Here is a 20019-nt window from a genome sequence, read left to right on the forward strand (position 1 = left end):
TTTCTCCCTCTCCCCCCCCCCAGTGCATCCCCACTCTCTCTCTCTCTCAAATAAATAAATAAAATCTTTTTTTAAAAAGTGATTTAAACTAGTTGGTGTTCTAGAAGCCAGAGATGATCTTTGTCTACCTCACTGTTACATCCCTAGAGCTAGGATTTTAATTCCTATAGTCAATTAATACTTACTGAATACACAGATGAAAAAGAGGAAAAGGGTGGGAAGGAAGGAAAAACCACTTACCCTCCATTTCCTTTTCTCAAGTACATTTTTTATTTTCTTTCAACAAGTATTTATTGAGTGCCTTTTACGGGCTAGTCACTGTTCTACATGTTGGGGTATTAGCAGTGATCAAAATGGACAAAAACTGCCTGCCCTCATGGAATACTTTCTAATATTTACACTCAGAAATAAGTTCTTTTTCATTGCTGCAGAATGTGATTTCCTGTAATGAGCCTTTTTTAATTAAGCAATGTGTATGTGTGTGCGTGTGCATGTGCCCATGTGCGTGTGTGTATCAAAGGATTTTACTAGTTTTCAGATAAGAAATACTAAAACATTTTTTTCCAGTTAATCAGATCTTCCTCAACTTTTGCAGTTAAAAGCTGCCACACATAGATAATATTGGTCTGTTGTTGGAATGGTGTGTTTAGGAAAAGGAATAAAGAAATCCATTTTGTTATTATAATGGTATTTTCACATTTTATAAGGTTCTAGTACAGAAATGACACCATAACTCTTTATAATAATTGGAAAGGAGCTAAAATAGTTTCAGCCTAACAAGGTCACATGAAAACTAAGCTACAGCCTTCATTCCATATTTCTGAATATGGTGAGTCGCACAGACCTCTGGTTTCTTTTCAGCAGATCAACGAGGAGGGAGCTATTGGAGGTATACTCAGTAATGTGACTCAGTCTTTCTGCAATCACAGGCAAACTCTTGTCTTATTGATTAAAAAAAAGGGATTCTTGGATAGAATGATTCAAAGTTATACATGCTAATGTGAGCTGGACTCCCAACGAATTTCTCATGAATATACCAAACGCGATTCAGAACTTTGGTTACAGATATATTTTACTTAACTCTAGTGCCAAGATACCATTTCCTTAATCTTACTTCCTTCTCCACTGTAAGGGATCACTGTGTTGTGATGGAGGACCATCTGCATGCAAGATCAAACCTACGAAGCAGTACCATGAGCTAAATACCATGAGCATCCTATAATTTTCAAGCATCTCTTTATCCCACTAAGACACACATGGATACACACGCTTCACCACTGGAGCCCCATAGCTTAACTAGGGGTTGTTAACAAAATTGCTTTCTTCAAAATCTTAACTGAATTTTCATTTCTGGCTTTGTTTTCCTTTTGTTAAATTACAAAGAAGAAAATAATTTGCCACTATATTTGTCTTAATTCCTAAAATAATTTTATTAATAGGGACACCTGGGTGGCTCAGTCAATTAAGCATATGCCTTCAGCTCAGGTCATGATCCCAGAGTCCTGGGATAGAGTCCCACATGGGGCTCTCTGCTCACCAGAGAACCTGCTTCTCCCTCTGCTTGCCACTCCCCCGGCTTATGCTCTCTCTCTCTCTGACAAATAAATAAATAAAATCTTAAAAAAAATAATTTCATTAATAATCTAATAGATGGTTTTCAGTTCAAACAAAAAGCACCCAGATAGGACCTCCGTATGACTGTACGATATCTTGTACTTCGAATTCCTGCTGTCCTGTATTGGAGAATTCTTCCTAGAGGCACAAAGGATGAATGTTTAAAAGCTCATTAACTCCTAGGCAAAATAAATCCTTGAAAAATGTATCTTAATCATGTGGAAGGTCCAAATGGCTTTTGAACCAAAAACATCTTGGACTCCTCCATCATCTTATTAATCACACATTAAAGTTTGTAAATTGTCCGACCCCACTCCAGGAGACTATAAACTCTATGATGGCAGGCAACGTGCCTATGTTAATTCCAGGCCCCAAACCTCACCAATGTGGGCCATATAGTAGCTGCTGAGTAAATGTATGCCCCAAGATGAACATTTTCCTAATTTATATTGAAAGCATAATTTTGAGTAAAGGATATATGAATACATAAATATAAATATATATACTACTTTATATATAAATGCAAATTTACACATGTATTATGGAAGACAGAATGGCTGTTATTGTTCTGCTAAGAAAAGCAAATGACAATCTCACAATTTTGAAACCTTTCACTGTTTTGCAAGGCTGTGCAAGTTTCTCGGGCATCCAGAAAGAACAGATTATTTCATTAAAGGTAGAATGATTAGCAGAGAGAAATTCTGACATATCAGAGCAGGGAAGAAACATAGAGCAAGCAAAAGCCAATGTTTTCTAGAACTCGGTTGGCATAAGAACTTTCTACATCAAGGATGAAGAAGAAGACACAGATGGTTTTGTCTTTCCTACCATCTTTCATCAGGGGACGACAGGGATTTCTCCCTCAAACCTCTTTGTTTTGCCAATTAAGCATACCAGTGTTATCGTTGATGCAGGGAGAGGGGTAAGTCCCTAACTTAAGATAGCCAGATTTGGCAAATAACAGTAGGAGATGCCTGGATAAATTTGAATTTTAGATAAACAAGGAATAATTTCAAAGTAAATGTCCCAACTGTTCTATTTGAGAGTCCTGTATTTTCTCTGGCAATCCTTCCCCAATAGCAGATACATTTGAATTTCAGACAAGCAAGGAATAATTCTAAAATATATGTCCCAGCTGTCCATTTAGGAATCTAGCAATCCTACCCTACTTCCACCATGCTTCTCAAGAAGGACATTTCCAATCGTATGCTTCCTAGAGTCCATTTCTTTCTTTATATGGTATACCCGTCACATTTTGACTCTCTAAGGGCTGAATGATTAACCACATTGGAGATTTTTAAGCATTTTCTCGGGATATCGTATCCATGTCATGACGACTTCTCAGTTTTTCCAGAGAAAAAGAGTCCTCTCACCGACCTGTGAGCATCTTCCTCTTGTGAGCTCTCTATAGTAGCGTCAACTTCCCAAATATTGGCATAAAGGGAAACCCTGTTAACACATTTTTTCAGACTTGATCAAACAGACTTCCTCCCCTAAAAGAAGTCTGCATAGTTTTGTTGCCTTTTGGCTTAGAGTGTAGAAAGAAGAAAGGAGGCTAGTCTTCAGGAAACGTGGACTTCACTTCTGGATCTTGCAGTGACTTTCTTTTTTTTTTTTTTAAGATTTTATTTATTTATTTGAGAGAGAGAGAGAATGAGAGATAGAAAGCACGAGAGGGAAGAGGGTCAGAGCGAGAAGCAGACTCCCTGCTGAGCAGGGAGCCTGATGCGGGACTCGATCCCGAGACTCCAGGATCATGACCTGAGTGGAAGGCAGTCGCTTAACCAACTGAGCCACCCAGGTGCCCTTGCAGTGACTTTCTGTGTAGACATCAGGCAAGTCATTTCAAGATTGTTATGGCCTCCCAGCATTTCATCACTTGGGGGCTGATCCTCCCAGCATCTCCTACCTGAAAAGAGTACTACAAGACTAAGATGAAAATTCTTTGAAAAAAGTGAAATTTTGTGGGACAACGTAACATCACTTGTTTTAGAAAATGCCTGCTTCTCGGGAAGGTCTCAGGACGGCATAAACTATGTTTAAATATGAACCCTCTTTTAAAATAAGATGATGTCTCATTTCCCTGGCTTTTTCGGAGAGTGCTCCATAGTAAGTCAAGATTTCAAAAGGATATGTCTAAATCTTGCATCTCTGAGCATACTGGGGGAAAAAAGAAATTCTCATTTTCTTGATGATTCGAGGGCAACATTAAAAACATTGGTTAGTGTGCTGCGCTAAGTGAAACAAGTAAACAAGGAACAAACACGTGAATCAATTTTGTACGTCTGAGAGCTTCCAGAGCCGCTGTGACATGGAGGATCATTTGCCCTTGTGCTAAACGGCCCGGTTTGCTGGGTTTTACAGAGCTGTCTCTCAGCTGCAGACATGTCTCCCATGGCTGTCATGAGCCATCATTTCTCCATGCCATTTCTCATCTCTTCCTTACTTTGCCTGCGGTTTTATTGGAAGAGGCATACATCCTATAACAAAGCACGTGGAATTTGCCACTTAGAGGCTACTTCTGTTTTGCTGCCTATAGTCCAAGTGGTGGAGATCGGCAGTTTCTGAAGGACTCTGTTATATATCTTCATGTCACCCCTGGGTCCTGTGGTCCTGTGTACATAAAATATATTTAACAATCATTGATCTTTATCTCAAATGTTGCATAGTTAATATACCTCCCGATACATGAACAACTCCCGTATTGTTTTTTGAAATCGTCCTTTACCAAAAAGCAATGAAATTTTATGCCTGACAGCTGCTAAACCAGTCAGCTGAATTACCATATTCCTTCATGTTGAGCACGCCTGAATAAACATTTTACTATTTCTTAAATTGAGAAATATGTACAATTGGTGTGTGTATTTAATCTGATAATGTTACTTTGGTTCCAGAAAAGCTGCTATTAAGAATAATACATCTTCAACTAACAAAGTCATAGATGAAAGAAATAGGAAACTTTTTAGAGATTTTCCACACAAGTTCAAAGAGGTGAGTAATACCATGAGAGAAGAAGTAATATTACAAATAGTACTAGTACAGCTTTTATTCATCATCACATCTTATCTCTATATCATTATTTGCCCCCCACCCAAAGGCATGTATAATTTTGAAATATAGGCTTCCATTCCATTTTTCTATTTTGGTGTGTAGCCTCTCATTCCATATATAATATAAATTATCTATGCTTATTGTATGTGTTTTATATTACAGAATGATATAACATCGTCATGTAATTTGTGTGTATCATTTCACATTATGTTTTGAGAACTTATCAATATGTGTACAGTTCTATAGGAATATATGCAGAAATAGTTCATCACTTTTAACTGAAGTATGACTTTCCTGTAACTTAACATGGTTTATAAACTCATTCTTCTATTGATTGATATTTAGTTTGCTTTACATTTTTAGCACTACCATCAATCTTCATGATGGTAGTGTCTTTTGTGCTCACGTGCCAGAATGTCTCACAGTGGGAAGCTAGACACATGGGACACTCAGGTGACCCATGAGAGCAGAAGAGAGTACATCCCTTTCCTGCTCTGCCTGCAGTGATGTTACATTGGTAGCTTGAATATGACGATGAGAGCATTTACGCCATGAAAAACGGCAAGCCTACAAACCAAACTCTCCATCTCCTAGACAGAAAGCCAGTGAAACATTTACCAGCAAACCATTGGCATTTTCTAGCCCAGCACTAGATGTATATTCCCTGGAACAGAATTGCTAAATATTAGAGTAAGCTTGTTTGCATTTTTTCCAGACGCAACCAAAGTTGCTTTTCCACCTAGTACTACCACTAGACAGTGTATGAAAGTACTGCCTTTGACATATCTTTACAAAGGCCCGATGTTGCAAGATTAATTTGTGCCTACATGATAGATAGAAATTGGCATCCGACTACTGGCTGCATTTACAGTTTCCCACTAACCAATGAAATGGAGCATATTTTCCCATGCATAGCAGATATTTGCATTTCCTTGCCTTTAAATTGCTTTGTGCGTCTTTAAATTGGCCAATCTTTTTCTTATTGAATTACAGGCGTTCTTTGCATAATCTGGAAAATTAATCTCTTTCTGTTAAACAATTTACAAATATCTTTTGTCAATTTGATGCTTGTCTTTTAACCTTGTTTATGGTGTTTGTTGCATACCAGTTATGTGACTTTGAGAAAGTTACTTAGTATCTGTATATCTCATATTTCTTTTTTTTTTTAAGATTTTTTTCTTCTTTATTCATTTGGGACAGAGAGATACAGAGAGAGAGAGCATGAGCAGGGGGAGGCGCAGAGGGAGAAGCAGATTCCCCGCTGAGCAGGGACCCGATGTGGGACTCGATCCCAGGACCCCGGGATCATGACATGAGCCGAAGGCAGAAGCTTAACCATCTGGGCCACCCAGGAGCCCCTACATCTCATCTTTCTCACCTATCAAATGAACAGTCATTGAACCCACCTTGTTGGTTGTGTCGATACATGCATATAGGTGTATCAGTAACTAGAGATTCTTGTTGTTATTACATTGCTCTATGGAAGTTCTTGGTTTTGAGGTAGGCTTTTTTAATGGTTGCTTGTTGAGGAAGTAGTTCCCAAATACAAAAGGTGGGGAGATAGACAACTCTATTTTATTTTTGTAGTTTTAGAATTTTTCACATTTAAGTCACTTATACCTTTGACTCTGCTTTTCCCTTCCCTTTATTCTGAGTACCTAGCCAAAAGTCCTGGAGCCAGTAGGTACTCAATAAGTGTTTACAGAAGGAGGAAAGGAAGGGAAGGAGAGAGGAACTAGCACCAATTTTTATATGTGGTCCTGATTAGAAACCCAAGGGCGGCGGGGGGGGGAGAGATGAAGGAAGAGCTGGTAGCATGAGTTACTATTAACCGTACTTAACAACCTATTAAAATGGAAATCCTTTACTCCCTTGTCATATTTATGTCAAATCTTCTAGAAGCTTTAAGAATTGATAACTTCCAAGACAACCAAGGGCACTTGGTATTCTTGCCTTGAGATGTTTTGTCCTGTACGTAATAATGAGCTCTTTCTTTATGTCCCCCTCCCAGATAATATTTAATTCTTGTACCCTAAACTATCTCTCCCTGAATCATGGTTTTCTCTACGAATTCTTGGGATTTGGGGTGAATTCAATTTAAATTTACAGTCAAAATGTAGGATGGGAGAATATACTGACTGTCAGGCCTCTCTTCCCCCCACCAAGGCCCTACCCAGGGAGCACAATCCATATGGATGGGCCAGAAGACGAGTACACAAAACCAACAAATCTACTACATCTTATACCAACTGAAAAGTTAATGGTACCATCACTATAGCAGCTAGGCAGTTCTCATACTCAACAGTTTGGGAGCTACCAAACTAAATGACAAGTACCAGGAAAGATGGATTTTCAAGTGCTTCCCTAGATTTGAGAATTTCAAATTCATGTCAAATGGGAAATTCACAAAGTTCACTGTCAGGTGATTTTAGCTTACTGACACGTTCTGTGTGCATACCTGCTTTTATTCTATCAACCAACTAATTTGCTCAAATGCTAAATTCTTTTGGATTAGGGATCTTATTATTTTTCTAATAATCTTCCCCATTCCCATGAGTTAGGTACATTTCTAATGTCCAGCTTACCACGTTGTACCAAATTAAAACGATCTGGCTTATAGGCAGCCCTTGACTTCAAACTACTAGCCTCTCTTACAACCAGAATTTTTGTGATCAAATATCATGGCATCTAGGGCACTTTTTTGTAACCCATGGGAGTTTTCATACGTCAGTTCCTAAATGCATACATAATTCACAGTGCAGTGCAGGGTATCTCAGGCAACGTATGCACTTGGGCACAATTCCCACCTTGATCAGTCAGCAGTCCGGGATGCAAATGCTAGAATCTTGCATTAAAGTTTATAAAAATAGGTGAAAGTGGAAAAAATAAGAGTGTTGATACTAAGGAAAAGATCAATGTGACAGGAGTGAAATTGCTATCACACTAAAATTAAAACATTTAACACTCAATCAGATGTTCCTTTGTCTTCAGGTGGCCCTTTACTCATTCAGTTCCTAATGGAAAGACTAATATGAATGTGTAGAAAATGTTAGAAATATATAGAGGGAAGTGTGTCCAAGGGGTGATCTGGAATTGCAGATCTGAAGAAAGTATTATGTCTACAACTGGAAGATGGTGTTCTGAAGACATTTGTCCCCTGCTCCTCAGGAGAGGAAGTCCGTTTAATTGGTCTTCAACCCCAACACCAAGCACAGTGCTATCTCCTGATAGGCGCTCAAGAGACGTGTGTTGAGCCAACTTGTTTAATTGTGTACAAGCCTTTATTTCTATTCACCCCAGATATCCAAGACCACTCTCATTATATAAAAATGTGAAGTACTTCTTAGCACCTAGAGTTTTCCTTTGTTTCTGTTCACCCACAAGAAAGCATTTCCCTCTCGGCTCCATGGCTAACCCTCAACCAAGATGCACCTGTTCACATAGTCTAAATAGATGCTGAGGGGCGCCTCGGTGGCTCAGTCGGTTAAGTGTCTGCCTTCAGCTCAAGTCGTGATCCCAGGGTCCTGGGATCGAGCCCCGCAGCGGGCTCTTTGCTCACAGAGAGGCTGCCTCTCCCTTTCCCTCTTCCTGCCGCTCCCCCTGCTTGTGCTCTCTCTCTCTCACTATCTCTCTCTCTGTGTGTGTCAAATAAATAAATAACATCTTTAAAAAAACAAATAAATAAACAGATGCTGACTCCTCTGTAAATGCCAAAATTCAGCTTCACACAGCTCCTACTTCTTATATGTCTCTTATTTCACTCACCAGCCATCTTAGTGACAAAATTAGCGGATGCAATTTTTACATATGTACAAAACGACTCCATTTAAATGAATCCCAGTCCTTCTGCATCTTTTGTGTAAGCTTTCACTGGTGCCAGTGAGAGCTTGGCTAGAGAAAGCCTGAAGGGATGGGTCTGTTACTGGAGAATGGAGAGGAAGGAGCGTTTTATGAAAGTGGGGTCATTATAATGCTTCCCATTAAAACATTTTTAGTGCTCGCATTTCAAGCTTAATGCAGTCGACCCTGTAAATTGGCCAGAGCCCAGACCAAGAACCAATAAGCTCCTCGATGCTTCCTGAGGCTTCTCAAGCAGTGAAGCAGACAGCTCTTTCTCTATTCTGATCACCATCAAAAGAATAAATTACTAAACAATAGACGATCCTGCTTCATTTAAAACATATGAAGCACTTCACAATAGTATTGCCGTCTTTTTTTTTTTTGGTCAAATGGAACAGCTGTTTTAAAGCCATAGCATTAGACCTTAAAAATTATTAATCTAACTTAGAATGATTTCATCCACTAAAATACACACTTCACACTAAATACAGGCCGTCGATTTCAAGGAAGTTACAAAACTGCCTTACAAAAGTGGTCTTGGACAAATCTGTTTCTTTGAGATGTTGTGATAAGATCTTTCTTTCAGAATGTCCAAGACCTTGCTAAATAATTGGATTTTTTTAAAGCAAACAGATCTTTGTTTTTTAAATAACAATGAATAGAAACTCTCCATAAACATAACCCTACTCTGCGTGCGTAAGGCCTTGGTCTGACCTGCAAAGTTTTTCTCTGCTGTGAAGTTATGCATTCAATCATAGGCTCGGTTAACCGTCTTTATTACCTGTGTATTTTGCTAATATCACCGGGTTGAGAAATTTCTGTCGGTCAGTACAAGATGAGCCAATTGATCTTTTGTTTCTGAAGTTTCATTTATTCTGCGACCTCAAAAAAACAAATGACGAATTTAGCTTTACTCTTGTGACTAAGCTAGCGGTTAGCAATCTCTAACAACTTAAAAAGCGGTTGGAACCAATGGTTTCAAATTCAGATTAATATACGGCTATTTAAGCCACAAAGGAAATAACGACATCGAATCAGGATATTCTTGAAGTCAGTAGGGCTGCCTGCTTTCAATCAGTAATCCCGTACGCCAAAATATTTTCTGAGAAGTATGTGTATAGATGTATTTTTGAACTTCCTGTGTATCTTTCTATGAGAAGAAAAACATCCCTAAAAGTATAATCCTGCAAAACAGAAAAAAGGCAAGAGACCTGAGAGCTGCCCACATTGCTATTCATGACCCTCTGAGACTTCCTTTTAGGTGGCAGTTAGCAATATCGTGTCACATGTTATCTACCAAAACAGGGAGTCACGAAATCTACTGTGTTAGCAAAGACATCTGACAAGAAGGATTTTGTGTGTGTGTGTGTGTGTGTGTGTGTGAAAGAGAGAACATAAATGGATAAATTTTTATATTAAGAAATTCTACTGTCAAAAGCTACTGACTAAATTTCAAACAATATTTTTGAACACCCACTTCATGTGGTGAAGAACTGATCTAGGCCCCTTAAGACATATGGGAGAAGACACTTATGAGGGACCCACCTTCAAGGAGCTTATCACTTAGTTGGACCAAAGAGACCAAAACACAGAAAGATGACAACTCTAAGAGGCAGAAGGTTAACTGACCAAGAAGCAACAGAGACAGTCAATGCTATGCCTTGAGGGATCACTTCAGGCCAGGGAGGTCAGTAAATATTTCCCTCAAAAAGGAAGATAGAAGTGACCCAAGCCTTGTCAGTCAGAAGCTAATCCTTCACATTTTAGTATTGACCTTTGGGTGAATTCTTTGATCATGAATATGATTCTTTAAAAAAATCAATTAATACAGCACTCTCTTCACATGACTTCAGTGCCCATCCCCCAACTTTTGCAAGGGCCAAGTGAAAACCCCATTCAATAAAATACAGTGTCGATACTTCTGAACAGATGTTGAAATAATCATTGCCATGCCTATTCTAGGCTAGATCTAACAAATTATAATAAAAGTAACAAAATTTGAGTTGAACAAAATCAAATAAAAAACAGCAACAACAAGTTCTCATTAAAATGTTTGCCTCCCTGAGGTCAAGAGCAAAAGCTCGGGAAGTGAGTAAAGATACTCTAGTTAGTAGAGTAGTACTTAAGATATACTAGCACAACCAAGTCGACTTTCTGCTAAATGACACAAGCCAGTGATGCCACATCTTGGTGGCAATGAGAGGGAGAGATTGAGAGAGGAAAATAATAGAAATACGAGAGAGATGAAGCTAGCAATACTAAAATAATACTCAAAGAAATAAAGAGAATACTAGAAGAACCACCAATTTCTACAAAAATAGTTCAGGCCTTGAGAAAACAGATGACATCAACAATTAGCAGCACATAATTCTAAAAACAAACAAATAAAGCAAGGCCAATGAACAAAAAACAAAATCACTGGCAATGAAATGTATAGAGAATTAGATCCAAATGTAGCATCATATACCATAATAAATTCTAAATGAGTTAAAGAGTAAAACACACACTGAAAACTACTTAGAAGTCAGAAAAAAATTTAAAAACACATTTATAAAATGACATGAATATTTTAACAAGAAAGCAACGAAATTCCCAAACTGACAACATCACTAAAAAGTTTCATATTCTGACTATATAAAGAACTAATACAAATAACATCAATAGTCACATTCCCCTGGAGATAGGAAAGAAATATAAAATAAATTTCAGTTGGGAGCACCTGGGTGGCTCAGTCAGTTAAGCATCTGCCTTCCGCTCAGGTCATGATCCCAGGGTCCTGGGATCAAGCCCCACGTCCAACTCCCTGCTCAGTGGAGCATCTGCTTCTCCCTCTCCTCCCTGCTTGTGCTCTCTCTTGTTATTTCTTTCACTGTCTCTGTCACTATCTCTGTCCCTCAAATAAATAAATAAAAATCTCATAAAAATTAAATAAATAAATAAATAAACAAACAAATAAATTTCAGTCGCCATTACACATCTATGGAACCAACCATAATAAATACAAATGATGGGAGCCAATGTGAAAGACAAAGTCTGCAGGAAAGCAAAGGCGCCTGGGTGACTCAGTCAGCTAAGCATCTGACTCTTGGTTTTGGCTCAGGTCGTGATCTCAGGGTCCTGAAATCGAGCCCCACATGGGGCTCCATGATCAGTGGGGAGTGTGCTTGAGAATTTCTCTCCCTCTCCCTCTGCCCTCCCCCACTCACATTCTCTCTCTCTCTAAAATAAATAGATAAATCTTTAAAAATTAAAAAAAAATGCTGCAGGAAAGGAAAGGGATTCCCATTAAACTACCTGACACTGTCAAACAATATTTACAAAATCCGTAACAACATGGAATGTCTACTGCAATAGCCATGGGAGAATATGGGGGGCCAGTGTGAGGGGGTCAAAAAAAGCTTAGTGGATGCAGTAGTTCACTTCTAAAATTTATAACTAAAGAAATAGCAATCTAAGTATTAAAAAAATAATATGGATCTAATTACCTTAAGAAACAAAAGTGAGATGCCTGGGTGGCTCAATCAGTTAAACACCTGCTTTCTTTGGTCATAATCCCAGAGTCCTAAGATTGAGTCCCACATTGGGCTCTCTGCGCAGTGGGGAGTCTGCTTCTCCCTCTGCCTGCCACTCCCTCTGCTTGTACCCTCTCTGACAAATAAATAAATAAAATCTTTAAAAATATTAAAAAGAACAAGAAACAGACAAAAAAATTTGAAAGCCATGGCTCTGGAGGCCAGACTGGTGAAGGAGAAATGGTGAAGTGGAAGACTGCTGTTTATAATAAGCCTTGGAGTATTATTCAGTTTTGTGATAATGCTTGCTTTGAATTTTTTTCTAGCACAACTAATTAATTCATTAATTTGAGAACAATCTGAGCATAATGCAAATTTTCTATTTCCTTATGTGCAAATTTGTCTGCAAGAAACACTAGCAATATTGCACCCAGCTGAACTGCTTGGAAGATACAACACACACACACACACACACACACACACACACACACACACCCCTCAGATATGTACCAGCTTCCTCCAAGCACCACACTGAGCCACTCCCATCCACAGACCCTATAATGCATCTCTATTACTCATAAAGATGAGCAGTAATAAATAAGTATGACTGTTTCTTCTTAGTCACACCAGCATTGACAATTTTAGTTTTTTTAAATTTTGCTCTTAACTAAAGTATTTATATTTTTTTATTATTATTTTAAAGATTTTATTTATTGGGGCGCCTGGGTGGCTCATCCGTTAGGTGGCTGCCTTCGGCTCAGGTCATGATCCCAGGGTCCTGGGATCCAGCCCCACATGGGGCTCCCTGCTCAGCGGGAAGCCTGCTTCTCCCTCTCCCACTTCCCCTGCTTGTAGTTCCTTCTCTTGCTGTCCCTCTCTCTGTTAAGTAAATAAAATAAAATCTTAAAAAAATTAAAAAAAGATTTTATTTATTTATTTGACAGAGAGAGAGAGGGCACAAGCAGGGGGAGGGGCAGAGGGAGAAGCAGGCTCCCCGCTGAGCAGAGAGCCTGATGCGGGGCTCCATCGCAGGACCCAGGATCATGACCTGAGCCGAAAGGAGACGCTTAACTGACTGAGCCACCCAGGCGCCCTTTAACTTAAGTATTTTTAAAATATTATTTCTTTTCTGATCACTATGTGTCAGGTCAATTTCTGTCACTGATGAAGTGTTTGAGTATCATGCCCTTAACTCCATTTTGCTCTGTGGTCTTTGTTTGTTGTTTGTTTGTTTGTTTTTAATTAATAGACATTTTTAGAGCAGTTTTACGTTTATAGAAAAATTGAATGGGAAGCACAGAATCCCCCAAAACAGTTTCCTCTGTTATTATCATTTTTAAAGATTTTATTTATTTATTTGAGAGAGAGAGAATGAGAGCGAGAGAGCATGAGAGGGAAGAGGGTCAGAGGGAGAAGCAGACCCCCCGCTGAGCAGGGAGCCCCATGTGGGACTCGATCACCAGGACTCCAGGATCATGACCTGAGCCGAGGGCAGTCTTTTAACCAACTGAGCCACCCAGGTGCCCCTGTTTCCTCTATTATTAACATCTTGTACTAGTGGGGTACATTTGTTACAATTGATGAGCCAATATTGATACATTATTAACTAAAATCCATAGTTCAGCCTTCGTGTTTTACATTCCCCGGGTTCTGACACATGTATAATGACATGTATCCACCACTACAGCCTCTTATACAATAGTTTCACTGCTCTAAAAATCCCCTGTGCTCCACCTACTCATTCCTCCCACCCCACTAACACCTGGCAACTGCTAATTTTTTTACTCTTCATAGGTTTGCATTTTACTAAATATCATATGATTGTAATCAGACAGTATTTAGCTTTTTCGGACTGACTTCTGTCACTTAGTAATATATTTAAGATTCTACAATGTGTTTTTTGTGACTTGGTGGCTCATTTCATTTTATTGCTGAATAATATCCCATTGTTCGGATGTACCATCGTTTATTTATCCATTCATCTCCTGAAAGACACCTTAGGGGCTTCCAAGTCTTGGCAATTATGAATGAAGTTGCTATAAATATTTGTGTGCTGGTTTTTGAGTGGACATAAATTTTCAAGTCATTTAAGGGCAGTTAAGTTTTTAATTCAAAGAGCACAGTTGCTGCATCATCATGGTTAAGAGTATGCTTAATTTTGTATAAAACTGCCAAACTGTCTTCCAAAGTGGCTGTAACAGTTTGCATTCCTACCAGCAATAAATGAGACCTCCAGTTGCTCCACATCCTCACCAGCATTGGATGTTGTCAGTGTTTTGGATGTTAGGCATTGTAATAGGGGTGTAGTAGTACCTCATTCCTTTAATTGCAATTCCTTAATGACATATGATGTTGAGCATCTTTTCACACGCTTACTTTCCATCTGTATATCTTATTTGGTAAGGTGTCTCCAGATTTTTGCCCATTTTTTTAATTGGGTTCTTTTCTTACTGTTGAGTTTTAAGAATTTCTTGTATATTTTGGATACCAGTTCTTTATCAAATATGTGTTTTGCAAAGATTTTCTTAAAATCTGGCTTGTCTTCTTATTTTCTAAACAGTGTCTTTCACAGAGCAGAAGTTTTTAATTTCAGTGAAGACCAACTTACCATTTTTTCTTTCATGGGTCATGTTTTTTAGTGCACAATTTTGCACAACTCAGTGATTTTTAGGAATCTGTAGAGTATGTAAGAGCCACTGACCACATTTCCTTTTCAACCATTCATTTATTTGACCAGATAATTCCATTTTGAATAAAGTCCCCAAAACAATTGGTGCAGAGGTACTGAGCAGCACAACTTATGGTGAAAAATTGGAAACCTAATGCCAAACAGATGAGAATGAATAAGTAATAATAGAGAATATTAACAATGTAAAATACTAGGGGTGCCTGGGTGGCTCAGTTGGTTAAGCATCTGCCTCTTGATTTCAGCTCAGGTTATGATCTCGGGGTTGTGGGATCCAGCCCTATGTCCGGCTCCAAGCTGGGCATGGAGTGTGCTTAATATTCTTTCTCACCCTCTCCCTTTGCCCCCCCCCATGCTCTCTCGCTTGCACCCTCTCTCTCTCAAAATTAATTAATTAATTAGAATACCAATATGCTGTTAAAGATTATTAGCATGTCAACATTCTTTGCATACAAATATGAGTTCATGGAAATGTTAAGTGAAGAAAGTAGCACATAAAATATTATTCATACATTAACTTCAACTAAGGCAGAAATGTAAGAAAAGTTTAATTTTTGTTCATGCAAAACTAAATACAAACATTTCAGGTAGACATCAGCTAAGGGACCCAGGCTCCTTCCATCTGTGGCTCTACCGTCTCCTGGGCTGTGGAGCCCTCAGCCATTCCTTCCTCTGCATTTGGCTGGGAGATGGAGGAAGAGTTTGAAGGATCACACAGGAGGCTTTTATGGATCTGGTTTAGAAGACTGAGCTAACTTGCACACACGTGGCTACACCTACCTTGAAGGCAGGCTGGGAGAAGTGGTTTAGCTGTGTACCCGTAGAGATAGAAGAATGCTTTTGTGCCTACATAACACTGCACTTGACAAAAGTGACTGCTGGTTTTCTTAGATTCCTTTCTCTTTTCAATTCTGCTTAACTCTGTAGTAATATAAACATATCCCTTGGGGTGCCTGGGTGGCTCAGTCGTTAGGTGTCTGCCTTCAGCTCAGGTCATGATCCCAGGGTCCTGGGATCGAGCCCTGCATCAGGCTCCCTGCTCTGCAGAAAGCCTGCTTCTCCCTCTCCCACTCCCCCTGCTTGTGTTCCCTCTCTCACTATCTCTCTGTCAAATAAATAAATAAAATCCTAAAAAAGAAAAAGAAGTATCTGTTATTATCTTAATCTATTTAGTTCCTGAGTCCAGTTTATGAGAGTTTAGATACCACTTATACCACTTATCCAAGTCTATTTGGTTCCTGTGTTCAGACAGGAAGAGTTTTGATAGCTAAGATGTATTCATTCTTTCCTTAAAAAAAAGAAAATTGAAATTTGCAGCCTCTCTGAATTCATCCCTAGCCTTCATTTCAGACAATACCTCCTAAATCAACTCAGAGTATTTGTCGTATTTAAAAATTTTGTCCTATTTAAAAATTTTGAAGCAGATTGCATGTCTTGCCAAGGAAACAATGTGTAAAAATTTTTTCTGTGGTTCTTTATTCCTAACCTACATTATTTTGTTTTATAAGATAAACGAAAATTTCTAAGATTTTCTTCTCTGCATCTAAAGAACTGGCGCTTGGTTATGCACTGATAACATTCATCAGGGTTAATTCTTGTAGAAATGTTTCATGTTAACATAGGTTTGTAATATGATAAAAAGACCTGTAAACATGCTATATTTGGGGAGTAGAACATCTTTGTATAATAATCCATTTCTAAATGTTTTTCTATTTCTATGACCACCTTTAATATTATTCTCCAGTTACCTTTTAATTTTAACAAGAGTTTTGCAAAATGTCTTTTATACAGTAAGTTGATTATTAGTATCTTAAAAAATTATTTTATGTACTTCCTGAATTTTGCAGATTTTTACTATTAACTTGCCAGTTTATGTAAAATGTTCTATACAGGCTCTTAACATATATTTATATTTTATCTATGTTTACCTTAAATGGTATTTTCATGTGCAGTGTATTTAATTCTGTAATTATGAGTGTCTTCCTTTATTTTTCCTACTAAAGTTTTTTAATATTCTGTTAATATATATTTTATGTTCCAAGATAAATCACTATCTATTTATGCAAGGCTTTTGTTGCTATGTCATTACATTTTTTTGAATTTTATCTTCTAACTACGTGTCATTAATGTAAATGTGCAATTGATTTTTTGACAATTATATTAAAATCTTTCTATTCTGTGAACTAATTTTTTGGTTGCTATTCTTGTATAATTATACAATTAGCAGACGTTGACTTTCTAACTAGATATCCAGAGACCTTATTTGAGGTTTTCCTTTAACTATCTTCTTTTTATTTTATTTATTTTATTTTTTATTAATTTTATTTTATTATGTTAGTCACAATACATTACATCATTAGTTTTTGATGTAGTGTTTCATGATTCATTTCCTTTAACTATCTTCTTATGCAATATTTAAAAATTTTCTTTTCTTTTTTAAAAAGAAAAATCTTTTAAGATTTTATTTATTCATTTAGAGAGTGAGTGGGGGGAAGGGCAGAGGGGGACAGAGAGAGAGAGAATCTCAAGCAGGCTCCACACTTAGCCCAGGGCCCACTGTGGGGCTCAATCCCACGACCCTGAGATCATGACCTGAGCCAAAATCAAGAGGTGGATGCTTAGCTGACTGAGCCACCCAGGTACCCCTAAAGTTTTATTAAGATATACAAAGCTCAATCTGTATCCACTCTTAGTCTTCTAATTGAGTAAATCAATTAATTAAAACCAAATAAATCAATTAATTAAAACCAAAATATTTATAAAATCAACTGAATTAAAGAAATCGTGGCAGATTGGAAATCACATCATCTGAAGTAATTGGATTTGGAATTCTATTTCTATAGACATTAAAGGAACAAATTAACAATCCATTGATATCCTAAGTGAGTATATTACGTGTAAGATAAAAAATTTTACAAATGCACTTTTTGTATAGTATTAAGTGTAACATAATACATTTTTTAAATGCACTTTTTGTGTAAAATTAAAATTCTACTACAATGGCAAAGAATATTTCTGAAATGAAATCTGAGAGGAGAATTGCAGTCAGTTAGATCAGGAACTGTTTTGAGTGTTGTGATATCACCACCTACTGGAGAATTAGAATTGGAAGATTTTCATTTTGGAAATCCTCATTAAATGGCAATATTTACTGAATTTAGACCTTCCTAGATTCATAACATTTGTTAAGATGTTGAGGTCTTAACCCCTTACTTTACACACATGTGAAAATAGACACAGAAGGGCTAACCATTCAATGATCTGTTGAAAATCACTACTAATTATGTATAAGAGTATTAAATGTATAATTTAAGATGAATTATATATAAGACTCTACTCCATTTCTACTAGTCCTCAGTCCCATGGTCTGTGTTCTGTAACTTGCCTTGTAGGGCAACAGTCGCCATGTTCATTGTCAGTGTCCATTATAATAAAGGCTAAAAACACTCTTGAAGTAAAAGCAAAGTTGTTTTCCTACCAAAGTTGTTTATTATAATTTCCCATTATTCTTCTACTGCCTCAGAATAATTAAGAGCTAAATTTTTACTAAGTTCTTAGGTTTTCTCCTACAGATGACTGCTGATCAAATTATTTAGGATGAGCATCCAGTTTCTCATAATCCCCCTTTTATTTTCTCACCCATAATCAAAGAAAAAAAAGAAGATAGCACTTTCCAACTCTCTGACTACAAATTAAAAGACTGTTGGAAACTGTATGGGAAAACAGGCTCCCTCTCAAACTGGGAGAGAATAAGTTGGTGTTAAAGTTTGTTAGTAATTTCACAATATCTATCAAAAGTTTAAATCTCATCTCCTTTGACACTACAGTTCTGCCTCTAAGAATTTATCCCACAGATATTTTTGCCCAAATATTCATCACAGTATTATTGCTCATAGCATAAACAAAACAAATCTGGAAACAACCTAAATGTTCTAAAAGGATACTGATAAATTACAGAACATTGACACAGCCATACTATATGGAGTACTGTTCAACCATTTTTTTTTAAAGGCATGGTTCTGTGCATACTTATAAGAAAAGAAGACTAAACTTTATACTTAAAGAGAAAGAGTCAGTTTTTGCATCATATGTGTATTATCATTCCACCTGTGTAAAAATACAGAATTGTAGGGGTGCCTGGGTGGCTCAGTCAGTTAAGTGTCTGACTCTTGATTTCGGCTCAGGTCATGATCTCAGGGTCCTGAGATGGAACCCCACATTGGGCTCTGCACTCATCAGGGAGTCTGTTTTCCCTTTCCCTTCCCCTCTGCCCCTCCCTCCACTCGTGCACTTTCTCTCTTTCTCTTTCTCTCTCTCTCGAATAAATAAATAAAATCTTTATTTTCAAGATAGAAAATCCATCAGACTCAGCACTTCCCCAGCACTCCACAGCCTGCACCAATCCAGCTCCCCTGCATACAAACCGTTCAAGGAAACCACCTGTGAGGCGAACACTTGGAAAACAATGCAGGAAAATAAGATCTTCATCTCATTCCTGCTACAGTGTGGCAAAATGTCATCAAGTAAAGGATGAAGAAAACTATCAGCCTTCTTCCGAGAAAGCAGTATCTCCAACCAAAGAAAACTGCTGGAATATCCAGAAAATTTTAAACACACAAACAGTGAATTTGATGAAAGGACATATCTGAAAAACACCTTCAAGAATATCCACGCATGTGTATCTTAGTCACTTGATACTAGGACATGCAGCGGCCCCCAAAAGGATTTTGCAAAAGAGAATCTTCTCAAACAAGGATTAAATGAAGAAAAAGCGAAATTGGCGAAGCCTGTTCAAACCCATTCAGGAAAAAGAAGACCTTCTTCAGAGGTTAAAACTAGTCAAATTGTATGGCTCAGACCGTGACCAGGTTACAGCTGTTAATAAGGAACTGGAGAAGCTTTAGGAAGCTGCTGCTTTATGATGTGCAGTCAACTGTGTCTGAGGAGAACAAGAATGCAGCTTCCCTCAGCTGATGGGACACTGTGGGTTAGACAGTAAGATGCCACATTATATAACCAATGAAGAAGAAATATAGGTGTTTCATTCATATTGTTTTTCTCCAAATGTCTTTGGGAATGACAACTTAAAAGATACTTATACATTTGAAAAAGAAGATATAAACCATTAGGACTTAGAGAAAGGTATCCTGGTGAACATCATTTATGTAAATATAAACTAGGCTCTAAAATGTAAATTTAGTATGTGGGGTAAATTTGCCAAAGAAAATTAATTATCAAAATTATTTTTTTTAATTTTTATTTAAAAAATAAATTCTAGAAGCCAATTTTAATATATCGTTTGCTCATGGCAAAAAG

General features: G+C 37.6%; 1 pseudogene; it reads left to right on the top strand.

Moving 5' to 3' along the window:
- Positions 1 to 19739, top strand: part of LOC113925864 — a 30570-nt pseudogene extending 10831 nt beyond the window's left edge.
- The last annotated feature ends 280 nt before the right edge of the window (positions 19740 to 20019 follow it).

This window comes from Zalophus californianus, chromosome 4 (assembly GCF_009762305.2).
Source record: "Zalophus californianus isolate mZalCal1 chromosome 4, mZalCal1.pri.v2, whole genome shotgun sequence".
In the NCBI taxonomy this organism is placed as follows: domain Eukaryota; kingdom Metazoa; phylum Chordata; class Mammalia; order Carnivora; family Otariidae; genus Zalophus; species Zalophus californianus.